This window comes from Delphinapterus leucas, chromosome 1, assembly GCF_059928025.1.
Source record: "Delphinapterus leucas isolate spDelLeu-1000000601 "Yukka" chromosome 1, BTC_Dleu_Yukka2, whole genome shotgun sequence".
Classification (NCBI taxonomy): domain Eukaryota; kingdom Metazoa; phylum Chordata; class Mammalia; order Artiodactyla; family Monodontidae; genus Delphinapterus; species Delphinapterus leucas.
In genome coordinates this window covers 148,013,248-148,026,691 of record NC_143129.1, presented here as the reverse complement: position 1 = coordinate 148,026,691, position 13,444 = coordinate 148,013,248, and the positions used below count along the sequence as shown (strand labels likewise).

At 37.9% G+C, this 13,444-nt stretch overlaps 1 pseudogene; it reads left to right on the top strand.

The window, feature by feature from the left end:
- Nucleotides 1-8,756: 8,756 nt before the first annotated feature.
- On the top strand, nucleotides 8,757-12,046 carry LOC111175471 (ras-related protein R-Ras2 pseudogene; annotated as a pseudogene).
- The last annotated feature ends 1,398 nt before the right edge of the window (nucleotides 12,047-13,444 follow it).

Genomic DNA, 13,444 nt, shown 5'->3' with positions numbered 1-13,444 from the left:
GGGTGGAGGAAATGGGTGAAGTTGGTCAAAAGGTACAAACTTCCACCTATGAGATAATTTCTGGGATATAGTGTACAACATGGTGACTTTAGTTAACAACACTGTATTATATATTTGAATGTTGCTAAGAGAGTAGACCTTAAAAGTTCCTATCACAAGAAAAAAGAAACTGCAAAACTGTGTGCTGATGGATGTTACTTATTGTGACAACCGTCTTGCAATACATACATGTATGAAATCATTATGCTGTACACCTTAAACTAATATGTCAATTACATCTCAATAAAACTGGAAAAACTTTTAAATAAATAAAAATAAATTTAAAAAAATATTGTGCCCTGGATTGCAGGGGCATTTATATGCAGATTTGGGGCTCCACATCAATTTAAGCAATCACCCACAGATGAAGGTACCTTGTGGGAGTCCATTAATCCAGTGGAGAAGTTCCAAAACACCATAGAAGAAAAAAAAATCTGAAAATAAATATATTGAAGAGGGTTAGAGAAAGAGTTTCACTTTGCCCATGTCACCTCTACCTCAAGGTGGCAGGACTTGGTGCCAGGAAGACCCCCACAGCCTGTAATTTTTCCCACAGGAGAAAGGGAGAGCATGTGAGTGAGTGCCTGCCTCTCCCAGCTGTGCTGGATGCTGCCCAAGAGGTCCACTTCCTTCTTGCCTAACTCAGGTTACTGAGGCGATCTGCGAGGCTGTGCAATTGGGAGAGGTGGGGAGCACAGAGGCACAGTTGTGTCCCTTTGATGTTCTTGGAACATATCAAAGGGACACAACTAACAGCTTCATGCTTCTTCCTACCAACTGATCTGTGGATTCTATCTAAAAGGCCAACCATGAGACACTGGGAATGCCTTATCTTAACTGGCTCATGAGAACCCTCAACTCTCTGTGCATCTCCCCTATATTCACAACCTCCCCATGGCTGGTTCCCAGCATGAGCTCCTATGGACAGTGAGAGCTAGCCCTTGCAGATGTCTAGCAAACAAGCACAGAAAGTGATCCCAACTCTGTGGGACTGGGAGAGTGCTCATAAACTTGAGTATTTCAGGGTACTGCCCAAGGGGGGAAAAGAGGAGGCCCTCAGCACCCAGCCTATCTTCGCAGGATTGAGAAAAGGCATGCAATCTTAAGAATTCTCCCCTAAGAGAGAGCAAGAAGTGTAGACTGGGCACATGCATAGAAAAGATCTGTAAAAGCCTCAGAATTCCTTGCTGGACTAACAAATGAAGGTATCTCTCTCCTGAAGCCAGTCAGTAAATATTGGAGGAGCTGACTTCTTCAAATGTGATGAAAACAATGCAAGACTTCAAGAAATATGAAAAAATCAAAGAAATAGTATACCACCAAAGGAACACAATAATTTTCTAGTAACCAGCCCCAAAGAAATGGAGATCAACAACTTGCCTGGCAAAGAATTCAAAATAATTTATTTTTGTTTTTTGGCCAAGCTGCATGGCATGTAGAATCTTAATTCCCTGACCAAGGATCAAACCTGTGCCCCCTGAAGTGGAAGAATGGAGTCTTAACCACTGGACCTCCAGGGAAGTTCCTCAAAATAATTGTTTTAAGGAAACTCAGCTACAAGAGACCACACAACTCAATGAAATCAGGAAAACAGTATGTGAACAAAATAAGAGGTTTAGCAAAGAAAAAGAAATTATTTTTTAAATTCTGCAGCTGAAGAATAGAATGAATAAAATAAAAAATGTGATAGAGAGCATCAACAATAGACTTAATCAAGCTGGAAAAAAAATCTGTGAATTCAAAGACGTCATTTGAAATTATCCATCCATCATCAGAGGAATACATATTTTAGTTTATTTAGCTAATTTTACACCTCAAGGAACTAGAAAAAGAACGAACTAAGACCAAAGATAGCAGAAGAAAGAAAATAACAAAGATCAGAGCAGAAAAAGTATCAATATATGGACCAGAAAAATAGTAGGAAGAAAAATCAATGAAACTGAGCTGTTTTAAAGAAAAACAAACAATACTGAAAAATTTTCATCTTGACTAAGAAAAAAGAGAAGATTCAAATCAATAAAATCAAAAATGAAAGAGAAGGCATTATGACTGATAGTGCAGAAACACAAATGAGCATAAAAGACCATTATGAACAATTATATGACAACAAATTGGACAACCTAACAGAAACAGATAAATTCCTAGAAATATAATCTGCCAATATCAAATAGATAAAAATTTTGAATCACTATGTTGTACACCTGAAACTAATATAATAATATTATAAATCAACTATACCTCAATAAAATTTTTAAATAAAATAAAATTTTATTTAATTTTTGAAAAGACTGAATCATGAAGAACTAGAAAGTATGAATAGACCTATAACTAGTAAGAAGATTAAATTAGTAATCAAAAATCTCCCAAAAAAGGAAAAGTCCAGGACAAGTTGGTATACCTGGTAAATTGTACCAAACATTTACAGAGAAATTAATGCCAATCCTTCTCAAACTCTTCCAAAAAATTTAAAGTAGATGGAACACTTCCATACTTAACTTGCAAGGCCAGCATCACCCAGTTAACAAAGCCAGACAAGGATATTGCAAGAAAAGAAAATTACAGACCAACATCCCTGATGCACATAGATGCAAAAATCCTCAGCAAAATATTAGCCAACCAAATTCAACAATACATTAAAATAATCATAAACCATAATCAAGTGGAATTTATTCTGGGGATGCAAAGATGATTCAATATCCACAAATCAGTAAACATGATACATCACATTAACAAAATTAAAGATAAAAATCATATGATCATCTCAATCGATGCAGAAGAAGCATCTGATAAAATTCAACATCCATTCATGATAAAAACTGTCACCAAGGTGAGTATTGAGGGAATGTACCTCAACATAATAAAGACCATACACTACAAGCTCACAGCTAACATCATACTCAATGGTGAAAAGCTGAAAGCTTTTACTGTAAGATCAGGAATAACACAATGATGCCCACTCTCACCACTTTTATTCAGCATAGGTCTAGAAGTCCTGGCCAGAGAAATGAGGCAAGAAAAAGAAATAAAGTTATCCAAATGGGAAAGGAAGAGTGAAATTGTCTCTATTTGTAGATGACATGATATTATATATAGAAAACCCTAAAGACTACCAAAAAAACTGTTAGAACTAAAAAAAGATTCAGTAAAGTTGCAGGATATAAAATCAACATACAAAAATCACTTGCATTTTGATATGCTAATGATAAACTATCTGAAAGAGACATTAAGAAAGCAGTTCCATTTACAGTCACATTAAAGACAATAAAATACTTAAGAATAAACGTGACCAAGGAGGTGAAAGACTTGTACACTGAAAACTGTAAGATGCTGATGAAAAAAACTGAACAAGACACAAATGGATTGGAAGAATTAATATCAATAAAACACCCATGCTCCCCAAAGTGATCTACAGATTCAATGTAATCTTTATTAAAATTCCAATGGCATTTTTCACAGACACAGAAAAAAAAACCCTAAAATTTATATGGAACCACAAAAGACTCTAAATAGCCAAAGCAATCTTAAGAAAGAAAAACAAAGGTGGAGGTATCACACTTCCTGATGTCAAATTATATTACAAAGCTATAGTAATCAAGACACTCTGGTACTGGCATAAAAACAGACACTTAGAACAACGGAATGAAATAGAGAAGCCACAAATGAGCCCACCAACTAATCATTGACAAAGGCACAAAGAACATAAAATGGGGAAAGGATAGTCTCTTTAATGAATACTGTTGGGAAAACTGGATATTCACATGCTAAAGAATGAAACCAGACCTCTATCTTACACCACTCACACAGATTAAAGACTTAATGTAAGACTGGAAACTGTCAAAACTCCTAGAAGAAAACACAGGGAAAAAATTCTTTGATGTTGATCTTGGCAATGGTATTTTGTATTTGACACCAAAAGCACAGGCAACAAAAGCAAAAGCAAACAAGTGACGCTACATCAAATGAAAAGGATTTTGCACAGCAAAAGAAACCAATAACAAAATGAAAAGGCAACCTGTGGAATGGGAGAAAATATTTGCAAACCATATATCTAATAAGAGATAAATATCTAAATATATATAAGGAACTAATATAACTCAATAGCAAAAAACAAATAATCAGAATTTAAAAATTAGCAAAGGACCTGAATAGGCATTTTTCCAAAGAAGACACACAAATGGCCAATGGTACATGAAAAGATGCTCAGCATCACTAATCATCAGGAAAATGCAAGTCAAAACCACAGTGAGATATCACCTCACTCCTATTAGAAGGGCTATTATCAAAAAAACAACACAAAACAAATGTTGGTGAAGATATGGAGAATAGAGAACTCATGTGCTATTGGTGGGGTAATAATAATGTAAATTATTACAGCCATTATGGAAAACAGCATGTAGTTTCCTCAAAAAATTAAAAGTAGAACTACCACATGATCCAACAATCCCAATTCTGGATATATATCCAAAAATAAATGTCTTGAAGAGCTATCTGTGCCTCCATGTTCATTGCAGCATTATTTACAATAGCCAAGATATGGAAACAACCTAAGTACTCATTAATGAATGAATGGACAAAGAAAATATGGTGTATATATACATATATATATATGTATATATACACACACACGATAATGGAATATTATTCAGTTACAAAAAATAATAAAATCTTGCCATTTGCCACAACATGGATGAACCTGGAGGCCATTATGCTAAGTGAAATAGGCCAGGTAGAGAAATCCAGTTCACTTATACTTGGACTCTAAAGAAAAAAAGTCACATTTATAGAAAGAGAGAGTAGAATGGCAGTTGCCAAGGATTGGGGAAATGGTGAGATGTTGGTCAAAAGGTACAAACTTTCAGTTATAAGGTGAATAAGCTCTAAAAATCTAATGTACAGCATGGTGACTGTAGTTAATAATACTGCATTGTATACTTGAAATTTGCTAAGAGAGAAGATCTTAAGCTTTCTCACCATACATACTCAAAAAAGGGTAAATATTAAGGTGATGGACATGTTGATTAAATTAATTGTGGTAAATATTTCACAATGTATCAATATTTATATGTCAAATCTACCATATACACTTTAAATATATACAGTTTTCAATAGATCTTTATTGGAGTATAATTGCTTCACAATACTGTGTTAGTTTCCACAACGAAGTGAATCAACCATATGCATACATATATCCCCATATCCCCTCCCTCTTGAGCCTCCCTCTCTCCCTCCCTATCCCACCCCTCTAGGTGGTCACAAAGCACCAAGCTGATCTCCCTGTGCTATGCTGCTGCTTCCCACTAGCTATTTTACATTTGGTAGTGTATATATGTCAGTGCTACTCTCACTTCACCCCAGCTTCCCCCTCCCCACCCTGTGTCCTCAAGTCCACTCTCTATGTCTACGTCTTTATTCCTGCCCTGCCACTAGGTTCATCAGTACCATTTTTTTTTTAGATACCATATATATGTGTTAGCATATGGTATTTGTTTTTCTCTTTCTGACTTACTTCACTCTGTATGACAGACTCTAGGTCCATCCATCTCCCTGCAAATAACTCAGTTTCGTTTCTTTTTATGGCTGAGTAATATTCCATTGTATATATGTGCCACATCTACTTTATCCATTCATCTGTTGATGGACATTTAGGTTGCTTCCATGTCCTGGCTATTGTAATAGTGCTGCAATGAACATTGTGGTACATGTCTCTCTTTTAGAATTATGGTTTTCTCAGGGTATATGCCCAGTAGTGGGATTGCTGGTTCATATGGTAGTTCTATTTAAAAATTTTTAAGGAACCTCCATACTGTTCTCCATAGTGGTTGTATCAATTTACATTCCCACCAACAGTGCAGGAGGGTTCCCTTTTCACCACACCCTTGCCAGCATTTATTGTTTCTAGATTTTTTGATAATGGCCATTCTGACCGGTGTTAGGTGATACCTCATTGTAGTTTTGATTTTCATTTCTCTAATAATTGGTGATGTTGAGCATCTTTTCATGTGTTTGTTGGCCATCTGTATGTCTTCTTTGGTGAAATGTCTATTTAGGTCTTCCGCCCATTTTTTAGTTGGGAGTGCTTGTTTTTTTGATATTGAGCTCCATAAGCTGTTTGTTAAATACATGCAATTTTATTATATTAAAATTGTTTTCAATAATTATATTCAATAATTATTAAATTATAATATATTCTATTATATTTGAATATGATATATAATATATATTACATGTATATGATATATATATATTATATAATATATTAAATTCAATAAAGCTGGAAACAAAACAAAACATCTCCCAAAGCTGTTCCATTAAATTCTATGGCTTCAAGAAACTGTTAGATGCTCATTGAATATCATGATAATATCTTCGTCAGCAACCTATAGATTTAAAAAAATAAAAAAGATAACAAACTTGTGCTCTTTGGGAAAAACAATCTCATCTGGTTTGCTTGTTTTTGTGTTTTAAAATACAGAAAAGTACCATAAAATTATAATAAAAAGTCATATGTGAATTCCCAGAGTAAACAAATATTGATATTTTCTCAAAAAAAAAAAAAAAAGATTTGTTAGGTTGCATCCAGATGAGCCTTTACTCTAGTCCTAATAAAGCTCCACAACTAAGACATTCCTCTTCTGAGAACTCTATCTAATGCCTTGTGTTTTATGATGCCCCCCCACTCCAGCTTTGCACACAAAATATTCCCAGCCCTAGGTGAATGTGGGAATTGTTTGGCCTACTGCTTTCTAACAGACTTTCCCCAGCATCAAATAGCGTCCTCATTTGCGTTCACAAATTAATGCTCATCAAAGGACTCAGGGGGAACGCTCTGCAGATCTCCAAAGCTCTTTCTTTGTGCAGTTCCCTCCTCTCTGGCACTCTGCTTGGCTAGTAATAGCTGCCTTCCCCTCCAAAAACTCCAGTATCTATCTCCTCAACCCAGCAAGACCACCAGACTCTGAATTTCCCTTGCCTCCACTACAGTGTAGAAACTTCCTCCAGGGAATAAGTTGAGGAAATCAAGGGGTTTGCTTCATTAATTTCCCATTTCTCAGGGTTCACAGTCTTGCAAAGCCTGTTGCCCAATGTCTGAAACATTGTTTCACATATTTTGTCTGGTTTTCTAGTTAAGTGGAAAGGTAAATCTAGTCCCTGTTACTACCTCATGGCTGAAAGTGTTAAGTCCCTCCTAACTCTGGCTTTGCATTCCTCAAATCTATCTTCTTCCTTATAAAGCCAGAGTGATATTTCATAAATGCAAATATAACATTATCTCTCCTCACTTAAAACCCCTCAATTGCTTCCACCTGACACTAATCCCATTCTTAAACTCTAGGTTCCTGTCATGCTAAGCAGTCCTGGAATTCATCAGGCTGTTTCATGCACCTATGCTTATTTTACTCCCCACTCCTTTAGCCTTTAAAAGATAGCTCTTGGGCTTCCCTGGTGGCGCAGTGGTTGAGAGTCCGCCTGCTGATGCAGGGGACACGGGTTCGTGCCCCGGTGCGGGAAGATCCCACATGCCGCGGAGCGGCTAGGCCCGTGAGCCATGGCCGCTGAACCTGCGCATCCGGAGCCTGTGCTCTGCAACGGGAGAGGCCACAACAGTGAGAGGCCCGCGTACCGCAAAAAAAAAAAAAAAAAAAAAAGATAGCTCTCTGTGGTCAGAGGGTAAAAACTTCCAGTTAAAAGAAGAATAAGTTTGGGGGATCTAATGTACAGCATGGTGATTATAGTTAATAATTTGTATTACATACTTGAAAGTTGCTAAGAGAGATTGTCAACATTCTCACCATAAAAAAGAAATGGTAGGGACTCCCCTGGTGGCGCAGTGGTTAAGAATCCGCCTGCCAATGCAGAGGACACGGGTTTGATCCCTGGTCCAGGAAGATCCCACATGCCGCAGAGCAACTAAGCCAGTGCACCACAACTACTGAGCCTGCACTCTAGAGCCTGCGAGCCACAACTACTGAAGTCCAAGTGCCACAACTACTGAAGGCTGCACGCCTAGAGCCCAAGCTCCACAACAGGAAAAGCCATGGCAATGAGAAGCCCGCGCACCACAACAAAGAGCAGTCCCCGCTCCCCGCAAGGAGAGAAAACCCGTGTGCAGCAACGAAGACCCAATGCAGCCAAAAATAAACAAATTTAAAAAAAAAGAAATGGTAGTATGTGAGATGACAGAGGTATTAGCTAATGCCATGGTGGTAATCATTTTGCAATATAGAAGTGTATCAAGTCAACATGTTGTACACCTTAATATTACACAGTGTAATATGTCAATTATATCTCAATGGGAAAAAGAAAGGCACAGCTCTCTGTATCCTTTATGAATACTTCAATAACCACTCACTGAATCTGGCACAGTCAATTCCTTCTTCCTTTGTACTGACATTTTATCTAGTACTGAATTCAGTTGTTGTTATTATTGTTAACCCTATTATTATCTGTTCATCACACATATATTGAAATTAGTTGTGGGCAGGTGCTACAGAGAGGTGTAGAGGAGCTAGACCCTGGCCCCTGACGCTCCTGGCCCCTGAGGTCACCCCACTTCTCCACCCCTTGGGCCTGACCGGCCAGCCCCAGGAGTGCTGCGAAGCCACCAGGCCCTGGATGCCTGCAGGCCCCACATGTCCCCAGAGCTAGACCTAGGTCAGGTGGCAGCTCAGTTGCCAGGCTGGACTCTGAGCATCCTGGTGGTGGTGGCGCACTGACCTAACGGCTCTGGCCAGAAGTACCAGTTGGTGGTGGATGGTGGGGTGGCTTGGGCAAGTTGGCGCTCCCCATCCGACTCATACAGTCCTCTTTTGTAACAGACTGTGAGCCAACCATCTGCTTTGTGTGTGTGTGATAGATGACAGAGCAGCCCAGTTAGATGTTCTGGATACAATAGGACAAGAAGTTTGGAGCTATAAGAGAACTTATAGATGAGGGTTTCCTATTGCTCTTTTCAGACATACATAGAGGCAGTTTTGAAGAAATCTGTGAGTTTCAAAGACAGACTCTCAGAGTAAAGGATCATGATGAGTTCCAATGATTTTAATTGGTAATAAAGCAGACCTGGATCATCATAGACAGGTAATGTAGGAAGAATAGCAGTTAACCCACAACTTAAGGTAACATACTGTGGGGGTGTCAGCAAAGATTAGGATGAACATAGATCAAGGTTTCCATGAACTTGTCTGGGTTATAAGGAAATTTCAAGAGTGGGAATGTCTTTCTTCACCAACGAGGAAAGAAAAAGACAAGAAAAGCTGCCATTGTGTCATTTTCTAAGAATTATTTGAGTTTTAGCTACCCACTGCCAGGAAAAGCCTGCATCTTCTCCTTCTCTCCTTACAGTTTACATCATGTTGGTACCTTTCTAGCCTTAGACAAATGATCCTGGTAGCCTTAGACCAAGAAGCTGGTTAATCCTTTCCATGAAGCTAATCTTATGGTCATTTCAAGACAGATTTAAAGGAAACACTAAGGATGCTTCAAAAATTAGCAGATTCCATATACAAAATGAACTCAAATGAATTGAAGACTTAAATGTAAGACCTGAAACCACAAAAGTCCTAGAAGAAAATATAGGTGGTACACTCTTTGACATCAGTCTTAGCAAAGTTTTTTTTGGATATGTCTCCTTAGGCAAGGGAAACAAAAGCAAAAATAAACACGTGGGACTACATCAAACTAAAAAGCTTTTGCATATCAAAGGAAACCACCAACAAAGTGAAAAGGCAACCTAATGAATGGGAGAAGATATTTTCAAAAGATATGTTCCATAAGGGGTTGATATGCAAAGAGCTCATGCAACTCAATATCAAAAAAACCCAAACAGTTTGATTAAAAAATGGGCAGAAGACCTGAATAGGAATTTTTCAAAGGAGACATACAGAAGGCCAACAAGCACCTGAAAAGGTGGTAAACATAACTAATCATCCAGGAAATGCAAATCAAAACCACAATGAGACACCACCTCACACCTATCAGAATGGCTGTTATCAAAAGGACAAGAGGGCTTCCCTGGTGGCGCAGTAGTTGGGAGTCCGCCTGCCGATGCAGGGGACACGGGTTCGTGCCCCAGTCCAGGAGGGTCCCACGTGCTGCGGAGCGGCTGGGCCCGTGGGCCATGGCCACTGGGCCTGCGCGTCCAGGGCCTGTGCTCTGCGGCGGGAGAGGCCGCGGCGGGAGAGGCCTGTGTACCGCGAAAAAAAAAAAAGGACAAGAAACAACAAGTGTTGGTGAGGATGTGGAGAAAAGGGCACCCTCATGCAAGGTTGGTAGGAATGTAAATTGGAGTAACCACTATGGAAAACAGAGTGGGGGATTCTCAAAAAACGAAGAAAAGAACTACCATATGATCCAGCAATTCCACTCCTGGGTATATATCTGAAGAAAACAAAAACGCCAATTCAAAAAGATACATGCACTGCAGTGCTCATTGCAGCATTATTTACAATAGCGAAGATATAGAAGCAACTTAAGTGCACATCAATATATGAATAGGTAAAGAAGATATGGCATGCATATATATATATATATATATGTAATAGAATACTACTCAGCCATAAAAAAGAATGAAATCTTGCCATTTGTGACAATATGGATGGACCTAGAGGGTATTATGTTTAGTGAAATAAGTCAGAGAAAGACAGATACTGTATGATTTCACTCATATGTGGAATCTAAAAAATGAAACAGATGAACAAACAAAACAAAACAGAAACAGACTCATAGATACAGAGGAAAAACTGGTGGTTGCCAGAGGGGAAGGGAGTGGAAGGATGGGTGAAATAGGTGAAGGAGATTAAGAGGTACAAAATTCCAGCTATAAAATAAATAAGTCACAGTATGTAATGTACACATAGGGAATATAGGTAATAATATTGTAACAACTTTGCATGGTGACAGATGGTAACTGGGCTTATTGTGGTGATTATTTCATAATGTATAAAAATATTGAAACACTTATATCTGAAACTAATATATTATTGCATGTCACATATAACTTGATTAAAATAAATAAATATATATATACAATATTTTAAAAGTTATCTGATTTCTTTTAAATATGTTTCTATATACACAAACATATTCTTTTGTAAGGGCTTTTATTTTAGTAGAAATGGATCCGTTTTGGAACCTAAGCTGTTTGCCAAGCTGAAGTCATAGGTTGTGAAATAATTTTTATCTTCTAAAATCATTGCCTACTGTTATTCTAAATAGAATCATAGGGAGTTTATTTAAAATGTGAATTTTTGTAAGTCAGAAAGAGAAAAACAAATATATATTAACGCATATATGTGGAATCTAGAAAAATGGTACAGGTGAACCGGTTTGCAAGGCAGAAATAGAGACACAGATGTAGAGAACAAACATATGGACACTAAGTGGGGAAAGTGGGGGGTGGGATGAATTGGGAGATTGGGATTGATATATATACACAAATATGTATAACATAGATAACTAATGAGAACCTGCTGTATAGCACAGGGAACTCCACTTCTCTGTACAGTAGAAACTAACACAACATTGTAAAACAACCATACCCTGATAAAAAAATAAAATATGAATTTTTGCCTGTCTGAAAGCTTTTTTTTTTTGCGGTACGCGGGCCTCTCACTGTTGTGGCCTCTCCCGTTGCAAAGCACAGGCTCCGGACGCGCAGGCTCAGCGGCCATGGCTCACGGGCCCAGCCGCTCCGCGGCATGTGGGATCCTCCCAGACCGGGGCACGAACCCATGTCCCCTGCATCGGCAGGTGGACTCTCAACAACTGAGCCACCAGGGAAGCCCTGTCTGAAAGTTTTGATGTCAACTTTAGTTAACCTTAAATACACTGAATTGAATCCACAAAAAGTGAGGCAACTCAAAACTTTGCTGATGCTACAGCCTTTGTTTGCCAGTGGCCAAAGTACCAAAATGTCTACTGTATTTGCAGATGAAAAACTGCTTGTAAGGCCTTTATTATTCCTCCTACTCCTAAAGATGATAATATTGTGTGTGGTCAAGAATTTGGACTCATTCTGGACTTGGGTGTTTCAATGTTCTTGTTTTTTTTTTAATAAATTTATTTATTTATTTATTTTTGGCTGCGTTGGGTCTTAGTTGCTGCACACAGGCTTTCTCTAGTTGCGGTGAGCAGGGGCCACTTCATTGCGGTGTGCGGGCTTCTCGCTGCGGTGGCTTCTCTTGTTGCAGACCACGGGTTCTAGGCACACGGGCTTCAGTAGTTGTGGCACATGGACTTAGTTGCTCTGCGGCATGTGGGATCTTCCCAGACTAGGGATCAAACCTGTGTCCCCTGCATTAGCAGGCATATTCTTAACCACTGTGCCATCAGGGAAGTCCCGTTCTTGTTTTTTTAATTTAATCTTTTCAAAGCCATGTTGAGACTAAAAATAATTTTTTCTGCCTTTCTTTTCAATCATTTCTAGATAAGGAATTCAAAAAACCCAAAACTGGTTTTGTTTGTAATATTAAATATAGAATTGATCTTTCCAGGGTCAGAGATTATTAATATTTTTGCTATATACTTTTATAGATTACTTTCTTATCAAACTAGTTAACAAGTATTTTTATGTTTGTAAGCAAACATGTTTTCACAGCATACCTTGTGTATATGTAAATATAAATATTTAATTCCCACTGTTCATTTTTAACTGACAAAGACAAAAAAGTGAAAACTACAGAAACTGTGATAGAACTTTACTTGTTATTCTGGTCCTTGTTGTACCCACCTTTGGCCAGTCACCTACTACTCAAGAAACCTCCCCAATAGAGTACAACAGGATGAGAATCTGAAATCACTTTCAATATCCCATTCTAGATAATTACTGTTGTATCAAGTAGTAAGTGTAGAACTTTTATTTGACAATATAACTGTGGATGGCTTATTATTTTGTTTTTAATTCTACAGATTGTATTTAGGCAATTCAAAAGTATGTTCCTGATTTGAGATACTAAGTGGTATTGCACACTGTCACTTTACTGAACATGTACAACAGTCCCATGACATTTATAAAGTGTACCCTTGTATGGCTTCGGGTTCTAGAACTAAAATTGATCTCTTATCACACATACAAACAATTTATTTGTGTATCTATCCCCACTGCTAAATTATGAGCTCATTAAAAGTAGGGCTTATCTCTTTTTAGTGTTTCTATCCCCAGGACTTAGCACAATGCATAGCACATAGTAGATGTATAATAACCATTTGAGAATACAGAATTAGTCCAATTAGTTCTACCTTCAAAGTTTATCTCAAGATATTCTCTTCTATCTCATCTATTGCTACTCTAATTCATCATTTCATCTTGCCTACATTACTGCAAGTCTTATAAATATCTCCCTGCTTTATTTCCCTTGTCCTTGAACAATTTATTCTCTATACAACATCCAGAGTAATATTTTGAAAC